Here is a 15,382-nt window from a genome sequence, read left to right on the forward strand (position 1 = left end):
CAACCCGTTCCCTTGGTGCTAGATGAACGAACTTCTCTCCACTTGCTCAGTTCTGAGAGATAAGTGTGTGTGAAAGCCGTTCTTCACCTAGCTTGTTGGGAACACAAAGTTTCTTTTCAGTTGCAAACTCCACACCATACATATATATGGGGAGGTAATAGCTCCAACTCGGTTTTACAGTGAAAACTGCAGGAACATCCATCAGGCACTAGGAAACATACTGAGAAAGCAGAGAAAAGTGTCTCCTGCAACCCGTTCCAATTGTGCTACATAAAAGAACGTCTCTCCCCATGCTCAGTTCTGAGAGATAAGTGTGTGTGAAAGCCGCCTTTCAAGTAGCTTGTTGGGAACACTAAGATTCTATTCAGTTGCAAACACCACTCCATACATATATATGGGGAGGTACTAGCTCCAACTCCGATTTACACTGAAAACTGCAGGAACTTCAAACCGGCACTAGGAAACAGACTGAGAAAGCAGAGAAAAAGTGTCTCCTGCAACCCGTTCCCTTGGTGCTAGATGAAGGAACGTCTCTCCACTTGCTCAGTTCTGAGAGATAAGTGTGTGTGAAAGCCGTCCTTCAACTAGCTTGTTGGGAACACAAAGTTTCTTTTCAGTTGCAAACTCCATTCCATACATGTATATGGGGAGGTAAAAACTCTAACTCGGTTTTACAGTGAAAACTGCAGGAACTTCAAACCGGCACTAGGAAAAAGACTGAGAAAGCAGAGAAAAAGTGCCTCCTGCAACCCGTTCCCTTGGTGCTAGATGAACGAACGTCTCTCCACTTGCTCAGTTCTGAGAGATAAGTGTGTGTGAAAGCCGTTCTTCACCTAGCTTTTTGGGAACACAAAGTCTCTTTTCAGTTGCAAACTCCACACCATACATATATATGGGGAGGTAAAACTCCAACTCGGTTTTACAGTGAAAACTGCAGGAACTTCAAACCGGCACTAGGAAACACACTGAGAAAGCAGAGAAAAAGTGTTTGCTGCAACCCGTTCCCTTGGTGCTAGATGAACGAACGTCTCTCCACTTGCTCAGTTCTGAGAGATAAGTGTGTGTGAAAGCCGTCCTTCACCTAGCTTGTTGGGAACACAAAGTTTCTTTTCAGTTGCAAACTCCATTCCATACATATACATGGGCAGGTACTAGCTCCAACTCGGTTTTACAGTGAAAACTGCAGGAACTACAAACTGGCACTAGGAAACAGACTGAGAAAGCAGAGAAAAAGTGTCTCCTGCAAACCGTTCCCTTGGTGCTAGATGAACGAACGTCTCTCCACTTGCTCAGTTCTGAGAGATAAGTGTGTGTGAAAGCCGTCCTTCACCTAGCTTGTTGGGAACACAAAGTTTCTTTTCAGTTGCAAACTCCACACCATACATATATATGGGGAGGTAATAGCTCCAACTCGGTTTTACAGTGAAAACTGCAGGAACTTCCATCAGGCACTAGGAAACAGCCTGAGAAAGCAGAGAAAAGTGTCTCCTGCAACCCGTTCCATTTGTGCTACATAAAAGAGCGTCTCTCCCCATGCTCAGTTCTGAGAGATAAGTGTGTGTGAAAGCCGTCTTTCAAGTAGCTTGTTGGGAACACTAAGATTCTATTCAGTTGCAAACACCACTCCATACATATATATGGGGAGGTACTAGCTCCAACTCCGATTTACAGTGAAAACTGCAGGAACATCAAACGGGCACTAGGAAACAGACTGAGAAACCAGAGTAAAAGTTCCCCCTGCAACCCGTTCCATTTGTGCTAGATAAACGAACGTCTCTCCACATTCTCAATTCTGAGAAATATGAGTGTTTGAAAGCCGTCCTTCACCTAGCTTGTTGGGAACACAAAGTTTCTTTTCACTTGCAAATTCCACCCCATACATATATATGGGAGATTCTATCTCCAACTCGGTTTTACACTGAAAACTGCAGGAACTTCAAACCGGCACTAGGAAACAGGCAGAGAAATCAGAGTAATAGTTTCTCCTGCAAACCGTTCCCTTTGTGCTAGATGAACGAACGTCTCTCCACATGCTCTTTTCTGAGAGATAAGTGTGTGTGAAAGCCGTTCTTCACCTAGCTTATTGGGAACACAAAGTTTCTTTTCACTTGCAATCTCCACTCCAAACATATATATGGGGAGATACTATCTCCAAATCAGTTTTACAGTGAAAACTGCAGAAACATCAAACAGGCATTAGGAAACAATCTGAGAAACCAGAGTAAATGTTTCACATGCAAACCGTTCACTTTCTGCTAGATGAAAGAACGTCTCTCCACATGCTCATTTCTGAGAGTTAAGTGTGTATTAAAGCCGTCCTTCACCTAGCTTGTTGGGAACACAAAGTTCCTTTTCAGTTGCAAACTCCACTCCATACATATATATGGGGAGGTACTAGCTCCAGCTCGGTTTTACCGTGAAAACTGCAGGAACTTCAAACCGGCACTAGGAAACAGACTGAGAAACCAGAGTAAAAGTTTCTCCTGCAACCCTTTCCTTTGTGCTAAATGAACGAACGTGTCTCCACATGCTCAGTTCTGAGAGATATATGTGTGTGAAAGCCGTCCTTCTCCTAGCTTGTTGGGAACACTAAGTTTGTTTTCACTTGCAAACTACACTCCATACATATATATGGGGAGGTTGTAGCTCCAAGTCGGTTTTAAAGTGCAAACTGCAGGAACTTCAAACCGGCACTAGGAAACAGACTGAGAAACCAGAGTAAAAGTTTCTCCTGCAACACGTTCCCTTTTTGCTAGATGAACGAACGTCTCTCCACATGCTCAATTCTGAGAGATAAGTGTGTGTGGAAGACTTCCTTCAACTAGCTTGTTGGGAACACAAAGTTTCTTTTCAGTTGCAAACTCCTCTCCATACATATATATAGGGAGGTACTAGCTCCAACTCGATTTTACAGTGAAAACTGCAGGAACTTCAAACCGGCACTAGGAAACAGACTGAAAAACCAGAGTAAAAGTTTCTCCTGCAACCCGTTCCCTTTGTGCTAGATGAACGAACGTCTCTCCATATGCTCAGTTCTGAGAGATAAGTGTGTGTGAAAGCCGTCATTCACATAGCTTGTTGGGAACACATAGTTTCTTTTCAGTTGCAAACTCAACTCCATACATATATTTGGGGAGGTACTAGCTCCAAGTAGGTTTTACAGTGAAAAATTCAGGAACTTCAAAACGGCACTAGGAAACAGACTGAGAAACCAGAGTAAAAGTTTCTCCTGCAACCAGTTCCCTCTGTGCTAGATGAACGAACGTCTCTCCACATGCTCAGTTCTGAGAGATAAGTGTGTGTGTATGCCGTCCTTCACCTAGTTTGTTGGGAACACATAGTTTCTTTTCAGTTGCAAACTCCAATCCATACATATAAACGGTGAGGTACTAGCTCCAAATCGGTTTTACAATGAAAACTGCAGGAACTTCAAACCGGCACTAGGAAACAGATTGAGAACCAGATAAATGTTTCTCCTGCAACCCTTTCCTTTTGTGCTAGATGAACGAACGTCTCTTCACATGCTCAGTTCTGAGAGATAAGTGTGTGTGGAAGCCGTCCTTCAACTAGCTTGTTGGGAACACAAAGTTTCTTTTCAGTTGCAAACTCCACTCCATACTTATATAAGGGGAGGTACTAGCTCCAACTCGGTTTTACAATGAAAACTGCAGGAACTTCAAACCGGCACTAGGAAACAGACTGAGAAACCAGAGTAAAAGTTTCTCCTGCCACCCGTTCCCTTTGTGCTAGATGAACGAACGTCTCTCCACATGCTCAGTACTGAGAAATAAGTGTGTGTGAAAGCCGTCCTTCACCTACCTTGTTGAGAACACAAAGTTTCTTTTTAGTTTCAAACTCCACTCCATACACATATATGGGGAGGTACTAGCTCCAACTCGGTTTTACAGTGAAAACTGCAGGAACTTCAAACCGGCACTAGGAAACAGACTGAGAAACCAGAGTAAAAGCACCTACTGCAAACTTTTCCCTTTGTGCTAGATGAACGAACGTCTCTTCACATGCTCAGTTCTGAGAGATAAGTGTGTGTGAAAGCCGTCCTTCACCTAGCTTGTTGGGAACACAAGTTTCTTTTCACTTGCAAATTCCACACCATACATATATATGGGGAGGTACTTGCTCCAAATCGGTTTTACAGTGAAAACTGCAGAAACATCAAACAGGCACTAGGAAACAGGCAGAGAAATCAGAGTAAAAGTTTCTCTTGCAAACCGTTCCCTTTGTGCTAGATGAACGAACGTCTCTCCACATGCTCATTTCTGAGAGATAAGTGTGTGTGAAAGCCGTTCTTCACCTATCTTGTTGGGAACACAAAGATTCTTTTCACTTGCAATCTCCACTCCAAACATATATATGGAGAGGTACTATCTCCAAATCAGTTTTACAGTGAAAACTGCAGAAACATCAAACAGGCACTAGGAAACAATCTGAGAAACCAGAGAAAATGTTTCACATGCAAACCGTTCCCTTTCTGCTAGATGAAAGAACGTCTCTCCACATGCTCATTTCTGAGAGTTAATTGTGTATTAAAGCCGTCCTTCACCTAGCTTGTTGGGAACACAAAGTTCCTTTTCAGTTGCAAACTCCACTCCATACATATATATGGGGAGGTACTAGCTCCAGCTCGGTTTTACCGTGAAAACTGCAGGAACTTCAAACCGGCACTAGGAAACAGACTGAGAAACCAGAGTAAAAGTTTCTCCTGCAACTGGTTCCTTTGTGCTAAATGAACGAACGTCTCTCCACATGCTCAGTTCTGAGAGATATGTGTGTGTGAAAGCCGTCCTTCTCCTAGCTTGTTGGGAACACTAAGTTTGTTTTCACTTGCAAACTACACTCCATACATTTATATGGGGAGGTTGTAGCTCCAAGTCGGTTTTAAAGTGAAAACTGCAGGAACTTCAAACCGGCACTAGGAAACAGTCTGAGAAGCCAGAGTAAAAGTTTCTCCTGCAACACGTTCCCTTTTTGCTAGATGAACGAACGTCTCTCCACATGCTCAATTCTGAGAGATAAGTGTGTGTGGAAGACTTCCTTCAACTAGCTTGTTGGGAACACAAAGTTTCTTTTCAGTTGCAAACTCCTCTCCATACATATATATAGGGAGGTACTAGCTCCAACTCGATTTTCCAGTGAAAACTGCAGAAACTTCAAACCGGCACTAGGAAACAGACTGAAAAACCAGAGTAAAAGTTTTTCCTGCAACCCGTTCCCTTTGTGCTAGATGAACGAACGTCTCTCCATATGCTCAGTTCTGAGAGATAAGTGTGTGTGAAAGCCGTCCTTCACCTAGCTTGTTGGGAACACAAAGTTTCTTTTCAGTTGCAAACTCCATTCCATACATATATATGGGCAGGTACTAGCTGCAACTCGGTTTTACAGTGAAAACTGCAGGAACTACAAACTGGCACTAGGAAACAGACTGAGAAAGCAGAGAAAAAGTGTCTCCTGCAACCCGTTCCCTTGGTGCTAGATAAACGAACGTCTCTCCACATGCTCAGTTCTGAGAGATATGTGTGTGTGAAAGCCGTCTTTCAAGTAGCTTGTTGGGAACACTAAGTTTCTATTCAGTTGCAAACACCACTCCATGCATATATATGGGGAGGTACTAGCTCCAACACCGATTTACAGTGAAAACTGCAGGAAATTCAAACCGGCACTAGGAAACTGAGACAACAGGGTAAAAGTTTCTTCTCCAAAACGTTCCCTTGGTGCTAGATGAACGAACGTCTCTCCGCATGCTCAGTTCTGAGAGATAAGTGTGTGTGAAAGCCGTCCTTCACATAGCTTGTTGGGAACACAAAGTTACTTATTAGTTGCAAACTCCACTCCATAAAAATATATGGGGAGGTACAAATTCCAACTCAGTTTTACAGTGAAAACTGCAGGAACTTCAAACCGGCACTAGGAAACAGACTGAGAAACCATAGTAATAATTTCCCTTGTAACCCGTTCCCTTGGTGCTAGATGAACGAACGTCTCTCCACATGCTCAGTTCTGAGAGAAAAGTGAGTGTGAAAGCCGTCTTCAACTAGCTTGTTGGGAACACAAAATTTCTTTTCAGTTGCAAACCCCACTCCATAAATTTATATGGGGAGGTACAAGTTCCAACTCGGTTTTACAGTGAAAACTGCAGGAACTTCAAACCGGCACCAGGAAACAGACTGAGAAAAAGACTAATGTTTCTCCTGCAACCAGTTCCCTTGGTGCTAGTTGAACGAACGTCTCTCCACATGCTCAGTTCTGAGAGATAAGTGTGTGTGCAAGCCGCCTTCACCTAGCTTGTTGGGAACGAACGTCTCTCCACTTGCTCAGTTCTGAGAGATAAGTGTGTGTGAAAGCCGTACTTCACCTAGCTTGTTGGGAACACAAAGTTTCTTTCCAGTTGCAAACTCCACTCCATAAATATATATGGGGTGGTACTAATTCTAAATCAGTTTTACAGTGAAAACTGCAGGAACTTCAAAACGGCACCAGGAAACAGACTGAGAAAAAGACTAAATTTTCTCCTGAAACCCGTTCCCTTGGTGCTAGATGAACGAAAGTCTCTCCACATGCTCAGTTCAGAGAGATAAGTGTGTGTGAAAGCCGCCTTCACCTAGCTTGTTGGGAACACAAAGTTTCTTTTCTGTTGCAATCCATTCCATACATATATATGGGGAGGTACTAGCTCCAACTCGGTTTTACAGTGAAAACTGCAGGAACTTCCATCAGGCACTAGGAAACAGACTGAGAAAGCAGAGAAAAGTGTCTCCTGCAACCCGTTCCATTTGTGCTACATAAAAGAACGTCTCTCCCCATGCTCAGTTCTGAGAGATAAGTGTGTGTGAAAGCTGTCTTTCAAGTAGCTTGTTGGGCACACTAAGTTTCTATTCAGTTGCAAACACCACTCCATACATATATATGGGGAGGTACTAGCAAAAACTCCGATTTACATTGAAAACGGCAGGAAATTCTAACCGGCACTAGGAAACAGACTGAGAAAGCAGAGAGAAAGTGTCTCCTGCAACCCGTTCCCTTGGTGCTAGATGAACGAACGTCTCTCCACTTGCTCAGTTCTGAGAGATAAGTGTGTGTCAAAGCCGTCCTTCACCTAGCTTGTTGGGAACACAAAGTTTCTTTTCAGTTGCAAACTCCATTCCATTCATATATATGGGGAGGTACAAGCTCCAACTCGGTTTTACAGTGAAAACTGCAGGAATTCAAACCGGCACTAGGAAACAGACTGAGAATGCAGAGAAAAAATTGTCCTGCAACCCGTTCCCTTGGTGCTAGATGAACGAACGTCTCTCCAATTGCTCAGTTCTGAGAGATAATTGTGTGTGAAAGCCGACCTTCACCTAGCTTGTTGGGAACACAAAGTTTCTTTTCAGTTGCAAAATCCACACCATACATATATATGGGTAGGTAATAGCTCCAACTCGGGTTTACAGTGAAAACTGTAGGATATTCAAACCGGCACTAGGAAAAAGACTGAGAAAGCATAGAAAAAGTGTCTAATGCAACCCATTCACTTGGTGCTAGATGAACGAACGTCTCTCCAATTGCTCAGTTCTGAGAGATAAGTGTGTGTCAAAGCCGTCCTTCAACTAGCTTGTTGGGAACACAAAGTTTCTTTGCAGTTGCAAACTCCATTCCATACATATATATGGGGAGGTACTAGCTCCAACTCGGTTTTACAGTGAAAACTGCAGGAACTTCAAACCGGCACTAGGAAATAGTCTGAGAAAGCAGAGAAAAAGTGTCTCCTGCAACCCGTTCCCTTGGTGCTAGATGAACGAACGTCTCTCCACTTGCTCAGTTCTGAGAGATAAGTGTGTGTCAAAGCCGTCCTTCAACTAGCTTGTTGGGAACACAAAGTTTCTTTGCAGTTGCAAACTCCATTCCATACATATATACGGGCAGGTAGTAGCTCCAACACGGTTTTACAGTGAAAACTGCAGGAACTTCAAACCGGCACTAGGAAACAGACTGAGAAAGCAGAGAAAAAGTGTCTCGTGCAACCCGTTCCCTTGGTGCTAGATGAACGAACGTCTCTCCACTTGCTCAGTTCTGAGAGATAAGTGTGTGTGAAAGCCGTTCTTCACCTAGGTTGTTGGGAACACAAAGTTTGTTTTCAGTTGCAAACTCCACACCATACATATATATGGGGAGGTAATAGCTCCAACTCGGTTTTACAGTGAAAACTGCAGGAACGTCCATCAGGCACTAGGAAACAGACTGAGAAAGCAGAGAAAAGTGTCTCCTGCAACCCGTTCCATTTGTGCTACATAAAAGAACGTCTCTCCCCATGCTCAGTTCTGAGAGATAAGTTTGTGTGAAAGCCGTCTTTCAAGTAGCTTGTTGGGAACACTAAGGTTCTATTCAGTTGCAAACACCACTCCATACATATATATGGGGAGGTACTAGCTCCAACTCCGATTTACAGTGAAAACTGCAGGAACTTCAAACCGGCACTAGGAAACAGACAGAGAAAGCAGAGAAAAAGTGTCTCCTGCAACCCGTTCCCTTGGTGCTAGATGAAGGAACGTCTCTCCACTTGCTCAGTTCTGAGAGATAAGTGTGTGTGAAAGCCGTCCTTCACCTAGCTTGTTGGGAACACAAAGTTTCTTTTCAGTTGCAAACTCCATTCCATACATGTATATGGGGAGGTAAAAACTCTAACTCGGTTTTACAGTGAAAACTGCAGGAACTTCAAACCGGCACTAGGAAGCAGACTGAGAAAGCAGAGAAAAAGTGTCTCCTGCAACCCGTTCCCTTGGTGCTAGATGAACGAACGTCTCTCCACTTGCTCAGTTCTGAGAGATAAGTTTGTGTGAAAGCCGTTCTTCACCTAGCTTGCTTGGAACACAAAGTCTCTTTTCAGTTGCAAACTCCACACCATACATATATATGGGGAGGTAAAACTCCAACTCGGTTTTACAGTGAAAACTGCAGGAACTTCAAACCGGCACTAGGAAACACACTGAGAAAGCAGAGAAAAAGTGTCTCCTGCAACCCGTTCCCTTGGTGCTAGATGAACGAATGTCTCTCCACTTGCTCAGTTCTGAGAGATAAGTGTGAGTGAAAGCCGTCCTTCACCTAGCTTGTTGGGAACACAAAGTTTCTTTTCAGTTGCAAACTCCATTCCATACATATATATGGGCAGGTACTAGCTCCAACTCGGTTTTACAGTGAAAACTGCAGGAACTACAAACTGGCACTAGGAAACAGACTGAGAAAGCAGAGAAAAAGTGTCTCCTGCAACCCGTTCCCTTGGTGCAAAATGAACGAACGTCTCTCCACTTGCTCATTTCTGAGAGATAAGTGTGTGTGGAAGCCGTCCTTCACCTAGATTGTTGGGAAAACAAAGTTTCTTTTCAGATGCAAACTCCATTCCATACATATATATGGGGAGGTACTAGCTCCAACTCGGTTTTACAGTGAAAACTGCAGGAACTTCAAACCAGCACTAGGAAAAAGACTGAGGAAGCAGAGAAAAAGTGTCTCCTGCAACCCGTTCCCTTGGTGCTAGATGAAAGAACGTCTCTCCACATGCTCAGTTCTGAGAGATATGTGTGTGTGTAAGCCGTCTTTCAAGTAGCTTGTTGGGAACACTAAGTTTCTATTCATTTGCAAACACCACTCCATACATATATATGGGGAGGTACTAGCTCCAACTCCGATTTACAGTGAAAACTGCAGGAACTTCAAAACGGCACTAATAAACAGACTGAGAAAGCAGAGAAAAAGTGTCTCCTGCAACCCTTCCCTTGGTGCTAGATGAAAGAACGTCTCTCCACTTGCTCAGTTCTGAGAGATAAGTGTGTGTGAAAGCCGTCCTTCAACAAACTTGTTGGGAACACAAAGTTTCTTTTCAGTTGCAAACTGCTTTCCATACCTATATAAGGGGAGGTACTAGCTCCAACTCGGTTTTACAGTGAAAACTGCAGGAACTTCAAACCGGCACTAGGAAACAGACTGAGAAAGCAGAGAAAAAGTGGCCCCTGCAACCCGTTCCCTTGGTGCTAGATGAACGAACGTCTCTCCGCATGCTCAGTTCTGAGAGATAAGTGTGTGTGAAAGCCGTCCTTCACATAGCTTGTTGGGAACACAAAGTTACTTATTAGTTGCAAACTCCACTCCATAAAAATATATGGGGAGGTACAAATTCCAACTCAGTTTTACAGTGAAATCTGCAGGAACTTCAAACCGGCACTACGAAACAGACTGAGAAACCATAGTAAAAATTTCCCTTGTAACCCGTTCCCTTGGTGCTAGATGAACGAACGTCTCTCCACATGCTCAGTTCTGAGAGAAAATTGTGTGTGAAAGCCGTCTTCAACTAGCTTGTTGGGAACACAAAATTTCTTTTCAGTTGCAAACCCCACTCCATAAATTTATATGGGGAGGTACTTGTTCCAACTCGGTTTTACAGTGAAAACTGCAGGAACTTCAAACCGGCACCAGGAAACAGACTGAGAAAAAGACTAATGTTTCTCCTGCAACCAGTTCCCTTGGTGCTAGTTGAACGAACGTCTCTCCACATGCTCAGTTCTGAGAGATAAGTGTGTGTGCAAGCCGCCTTCACCTAGCTTGTTGGGAACGAATGTCTCTCCACTTGCTCAGTTCTGAGAGATAAGTGTGTGTGAAAGCCGTACTTCACCTAGCTTGTTGGGAACACAAAGTTTCTTTCCAGTTGCAAACCCCACTCCATAAATATATATGGGGAGGTACTAATTCTAACTCAGTTTTACAGTGAAAACTGCAGGAACTTCAAAACGGCACCAGGAAACAGACTGAGAAAAAGAATAAATTTTCTCCTGAAACCCGTTCCCTTGGTGCTAGATGAACGAACGTCTCTCCACATGCTCAGTTCTGAGAGATAAGTGTGTGTGCAAGCCGCCTTCACCTAGCTTGTTGGGAACGAATGTCTCTCCACTTGCTCAGTTCTGAGAGATAAGTGTGTGTGAAAGCCGTACTTCACCTAGCTTGTTGGGAACACAAAGTTTCTTTTCTGTTGCAAACTCCACTCCATATATATATATGGGGAGGTACTAGCTCCAACTCGGTTTTACAATGAAAACTGCAGGAACTTCAAACCGGCACTAGGAAACAGACTGAGAAAGCAGACAAATAGTGTCTCCTGCAGCACAATCCCTTGGTGCTAGATGAACGAACGTCTCATCACATGCTCAGTTCTGAGAGATAAGTGTGTGTGAAAGCTGTCTTTCAAGTAGCTTGTTGGGCACACTAAGTTTCTATTCAGTTGCAAACACCACTCCATACATATATATGGGGAGGTACTAGCAAAAACTCCGATTTACATTGAAAACGGCAGGAAATTCAAACCGGCACTAGGAAAAAGACTGAGACACCAGAGTAAATGTTTCTTCTGCAACACGTTCCCTTGGTGCTAGATGAACGAACGTCTCTCCACTTGCTCAGTTCTGAGAGATAAGTGTGTGTGAAAGCCGTCCTACACCTAGCTTTTTGGGAACACAAAGTTTCTTTTCAGTTGCAAACTGCATTCCATACATATATATGGGGAGGTACAAGCTCCAACTCGGTTTTACAGTGAAAACTGCAGGAACTTCAAACCGGCACTAGGAAACAGACTGAGAATGCAGAGAAAAAATTGTCCTGCAACCCGTTCCCTTGGTGCTAGATGAACGAACGTCTCTCCACTTGCTCAGTTCTGAGAGATATGTGTGGGTGAAAGCCGACCTTCACCTAACTTGTTGGGAACACAAAGTTTCTTTTCAGTTGCAAAATCCATTCCATTCATATACATGTGGAGGTGCTAGCTCCAACTCTGTTTTACAGTGAAAACTGCAGGAACTTCAAACCGGCACTAGGAAACAGACTGAGAAAGCAGAGAGAAAGTGTCTCCTGCAACCCGTTCCCTTGGTGCTAGATGAACGAACGTCTCTCCACTTTCTCAGTTCTGAGAGATAAGTGTGTGTGAAAGCCGTCCTACACCTAGCTTGTTGGGAACACAAAGTTTCTTTTCAGTTGCAAACTCCATTCCATTCATATATATGGGGAGGTACAAGCTCCAACTCGGTTTTACAGTGAGAACTGCAAAAAACTTCAAACCGGAACTAGGAAACAGACTGAGAATGCAGAGAAAAAATTGTCCTGCAACCCGATCCCTTGGTGCTAGATGAACGAACGTCTCTCCACTTGCTCAGTTCTGAGAGATAATTGTGTGTGAAAGCCGACCTTCACCTAACTTGTTGGGAACACAAAGTTTCTTTTCAGTTGCAAAATCCACACCATACATATATATGGGTAGGTAATAGCTCCAACTCGGGTTTACAGTGAAAACTGTAGGAAATTCAAACCGGCACTAGGAAAAAGACTGAGAAAGCATAGAAAAAGTGTCTAATGCAACCCATTCACTTGGTGCTAGATGAATGAACGTCTCTCCACTTGCTCAGTTCTGAGAGATAAGTGTGTGTCAAAGCCGTCCTTCAACTAGCTTGTTGGGAACACAAAGTTTCTTTGCAGTTGCAAACTCCATTCCATACATATATATGGGGAGGTACTAGCTCCAACTCGGTTTTACAGTGAAAACTGCAGGAACTTCAAACCGGCACTAGGAAATAGACTGAGAAAGCAGAGAAAAAGTGTCTCCTGCAACCCGTTCCCTTGGTGCTAGGTGAACGAAAGTCTCTCCACTTGCTCAGTTCTGAGAGATAAGTGTGTGTGAAAGCCGTCCTTCACCTAGCTTGTTGGGAACACAAAGTTTCTTTTCAGTTGCAAACTCCATTCCATACATATATATGGGCAGGTACTAGCTCAAACTCGATTTTGCAGTGAAAACTGCAGGAACTTCAAACCGGCACTAGGAAACAGACTGAGAAAGCAGCGAAAAAGTGTCTCCTGCAACCCGTTCCCTTCGTGCTAGATGAACGAACATCTCTCCACTTGCTCAGTTCTGAGAGATAAGTGTGTGTGAAAGCCGTCCTTCACCTAGCTTGTTGGGAACACAAAGTTTCTTTTCAGAAGCAAACTCCATTCCATACATATATATGGGGAGGTACAAGCTCCAACTCGGTTTTACAGTGAAAACTGCAGGAACTTCAAACCGGCACTAGGAAACAGACTAAGAAAGCAGAGAAAAAGTGTCTCCTGCAACCCGTTCCCTTCGTGCTAGATGAACGAACGTCTCTCCACTTGCTCAGTTCTGAGAGATAAGTGTGTGTGAAAGCCGTCCTTCACCTAGCTTTTTGGGAACACAAAGTTTCTTTTCAGTTGCAAAATCTATTCCATTCATATACATGTGGAGGTACTAGCTCCAAATCGGTTTTACAGTGAAAACTGCAAGAACTTCAAACCGGCACTAGGAAACAGACTGAGAAAGCAGAGAAAAAGTGTCTAATGCAACCCATTCACTTGGTGCTAGATGAACGAACGTCTCTCCACGTGCTCAGTTCTGAGAGATAAGTGTGTGTCAAAGCCGTCCTTCAACTAGCTTGTTGGGAACACAAAGTTTCTTTGCAGTTGCAAACTCCATTCCATACATGTATACGGGCAGGTAGTAGCTCCAACACGGTTTTACAGTGAAAACTGCAGGAACTTCAAACCGGCACTAGGAAACAGACTGAGAAAGCAGAGAAAAAGTGTCTCCTGCAACCCGTTCCCTTGGTGCTAGATGAACGAAAGTCTCTCCACTTGCTCAGTTCTGAGAGATAAGTGTGTGTGAAAGCCGTTCTTCACCTAGCTTGTTGGGAACACAAAGTTTCTTTTCAGTTGCAAACTCCACACCATACATATATATGGGGAGGTAATAGCTCCAACTCGGTTTTACAGTGAAAACTGCAGGAACATCCATCAGGCACTAGGAAACATACTGAGAAAGCAGAGAAAAGTGTCTCCTGCAACCCGTTCCAATTGTGCTACATAAAAGAACGTCTCTCCCCATGCTCAGTTCTGAGAGATAAGTGTGTGTGAAAGCCGTCTTTCAAGTAGCTTGTTGGGAACACTAAGATTCTATTCAGTTGCAAACACCACTCCATACATATATATGGGGAGGTACTAGCTCCAACTCCGATTTACAGTGAAAACTGCAGGAACTTCAAACCGGCACTAGGAAACAGACTGAGAAAGCAGAGAAAAAGTGTCTCCTGCAACCCGTTCCCTTGGTGCTAGATGAAGGAACGTCTCTCCACTTGCTCAGTTCTGAGAGATAAGTGTGTGTGAAAGCCGTCCTTCAACTAGCTTGTTGGGAACACAAAGTTTCTTTTCAGTTGCAAACTCCATTCCATACATGTATATGGGGAGGTAAAAACTCTAACTCGGTTTTACAGTGAAAACTGCAGGAACTTCAAAACGGCACTAGGAAACAGACTGAGAAAGCAGAGAAAAAGTGTCTCCTGCAACCCGTTCCCTTGGTGCTAGATGAACGAACGTCTCTCCACTTGCTCAGTTCTGAGAGATAAGTGTTTGTGAAAGCCGTTCTTCACCTAGCTTTTTGGGAACACAAAGTCTCTTTTCAGTTGCAAACTCCACACCATACATATATATGGGGAGGTAAAACTCCAACTCGGTTTTACAGTGAAAACTGCAGGAACTTCAAACCGGCACTAGGAAACACACTGAGAAAGCAGAGAAAAAGTGTCTGCTGCAACCCGTTCCCTTGGTGCTAGATGAACGAACGTCTCTCCACTTGCTCAGTTCTGAGAGATAAGTGTGTGTGAAAGCCGTCCTTCACCTAGCTTGTTGGGAACACAAAGTTTCTTTTCAGTTGCAAACTCCATTCCATACATATACATGGGCAGGTACTAGCTCCAAATCGGTTTTACAGTGAAAACTGCAGGAACTACAAACTGGCACTAGGAAACAGACTGAGAAAGCAGAGAAAAAGTGTCTCATGCAACCCGTTCCCTTGGTGCTAGTTGAACGAACGTCTCTCCACTTGCTCAGTTCTGAGAGATAAGTGTGTGTGAAAGCCGTCCTTCACCTAGCTTGTTGGGAACACAAAGTTTCTTTTCAGTTGCAAACTCCACACCATACATATATATGGGGAGGTAATAGCTCCAACTCGGTTTTACAGTGAAAACTGCAGGAACTTCCATCAGGCACTAGGAAACAGACTGAGAAAGCAGAGAAAAGTGTCTCCTGCAACCCGTTCCATTTGTGCTACATAAAAGAGCGTCTCTCCCCATGCTCAGTTCTGAGAGATATGTGTGTGTGAAAGCCGTCTTTCAAGTAGCTTGTTGGGAACACTAAGATTCTATTCAGTTGCAAACACCACTCCATACATATATATGGGGAGGTACTAGCTTCAACTCCGATTTACAGTGAAAACTGCAGGAACATCAAACAGGCACTAGGAAACAGACTGAGAAACCAGAGTAAAAGTTCCCCCTGCAACCCG

The sequence above is a fragment of the Camelus bactrianus genome, chromosome 1 (assembly GCF_048773025.1).
Source record: "Camelus bactrianus isolate YW-2024 breed Bactrian camel chromosome 1, ASM4877302v1, whole genome shotgun sequence".
NCBI classification, from domain to species: Eukaryota; Metazoa; Chordata; class Mammalia; order Artiodactyla; family Camelidae; genus Camelus; species Camelus bactrianus.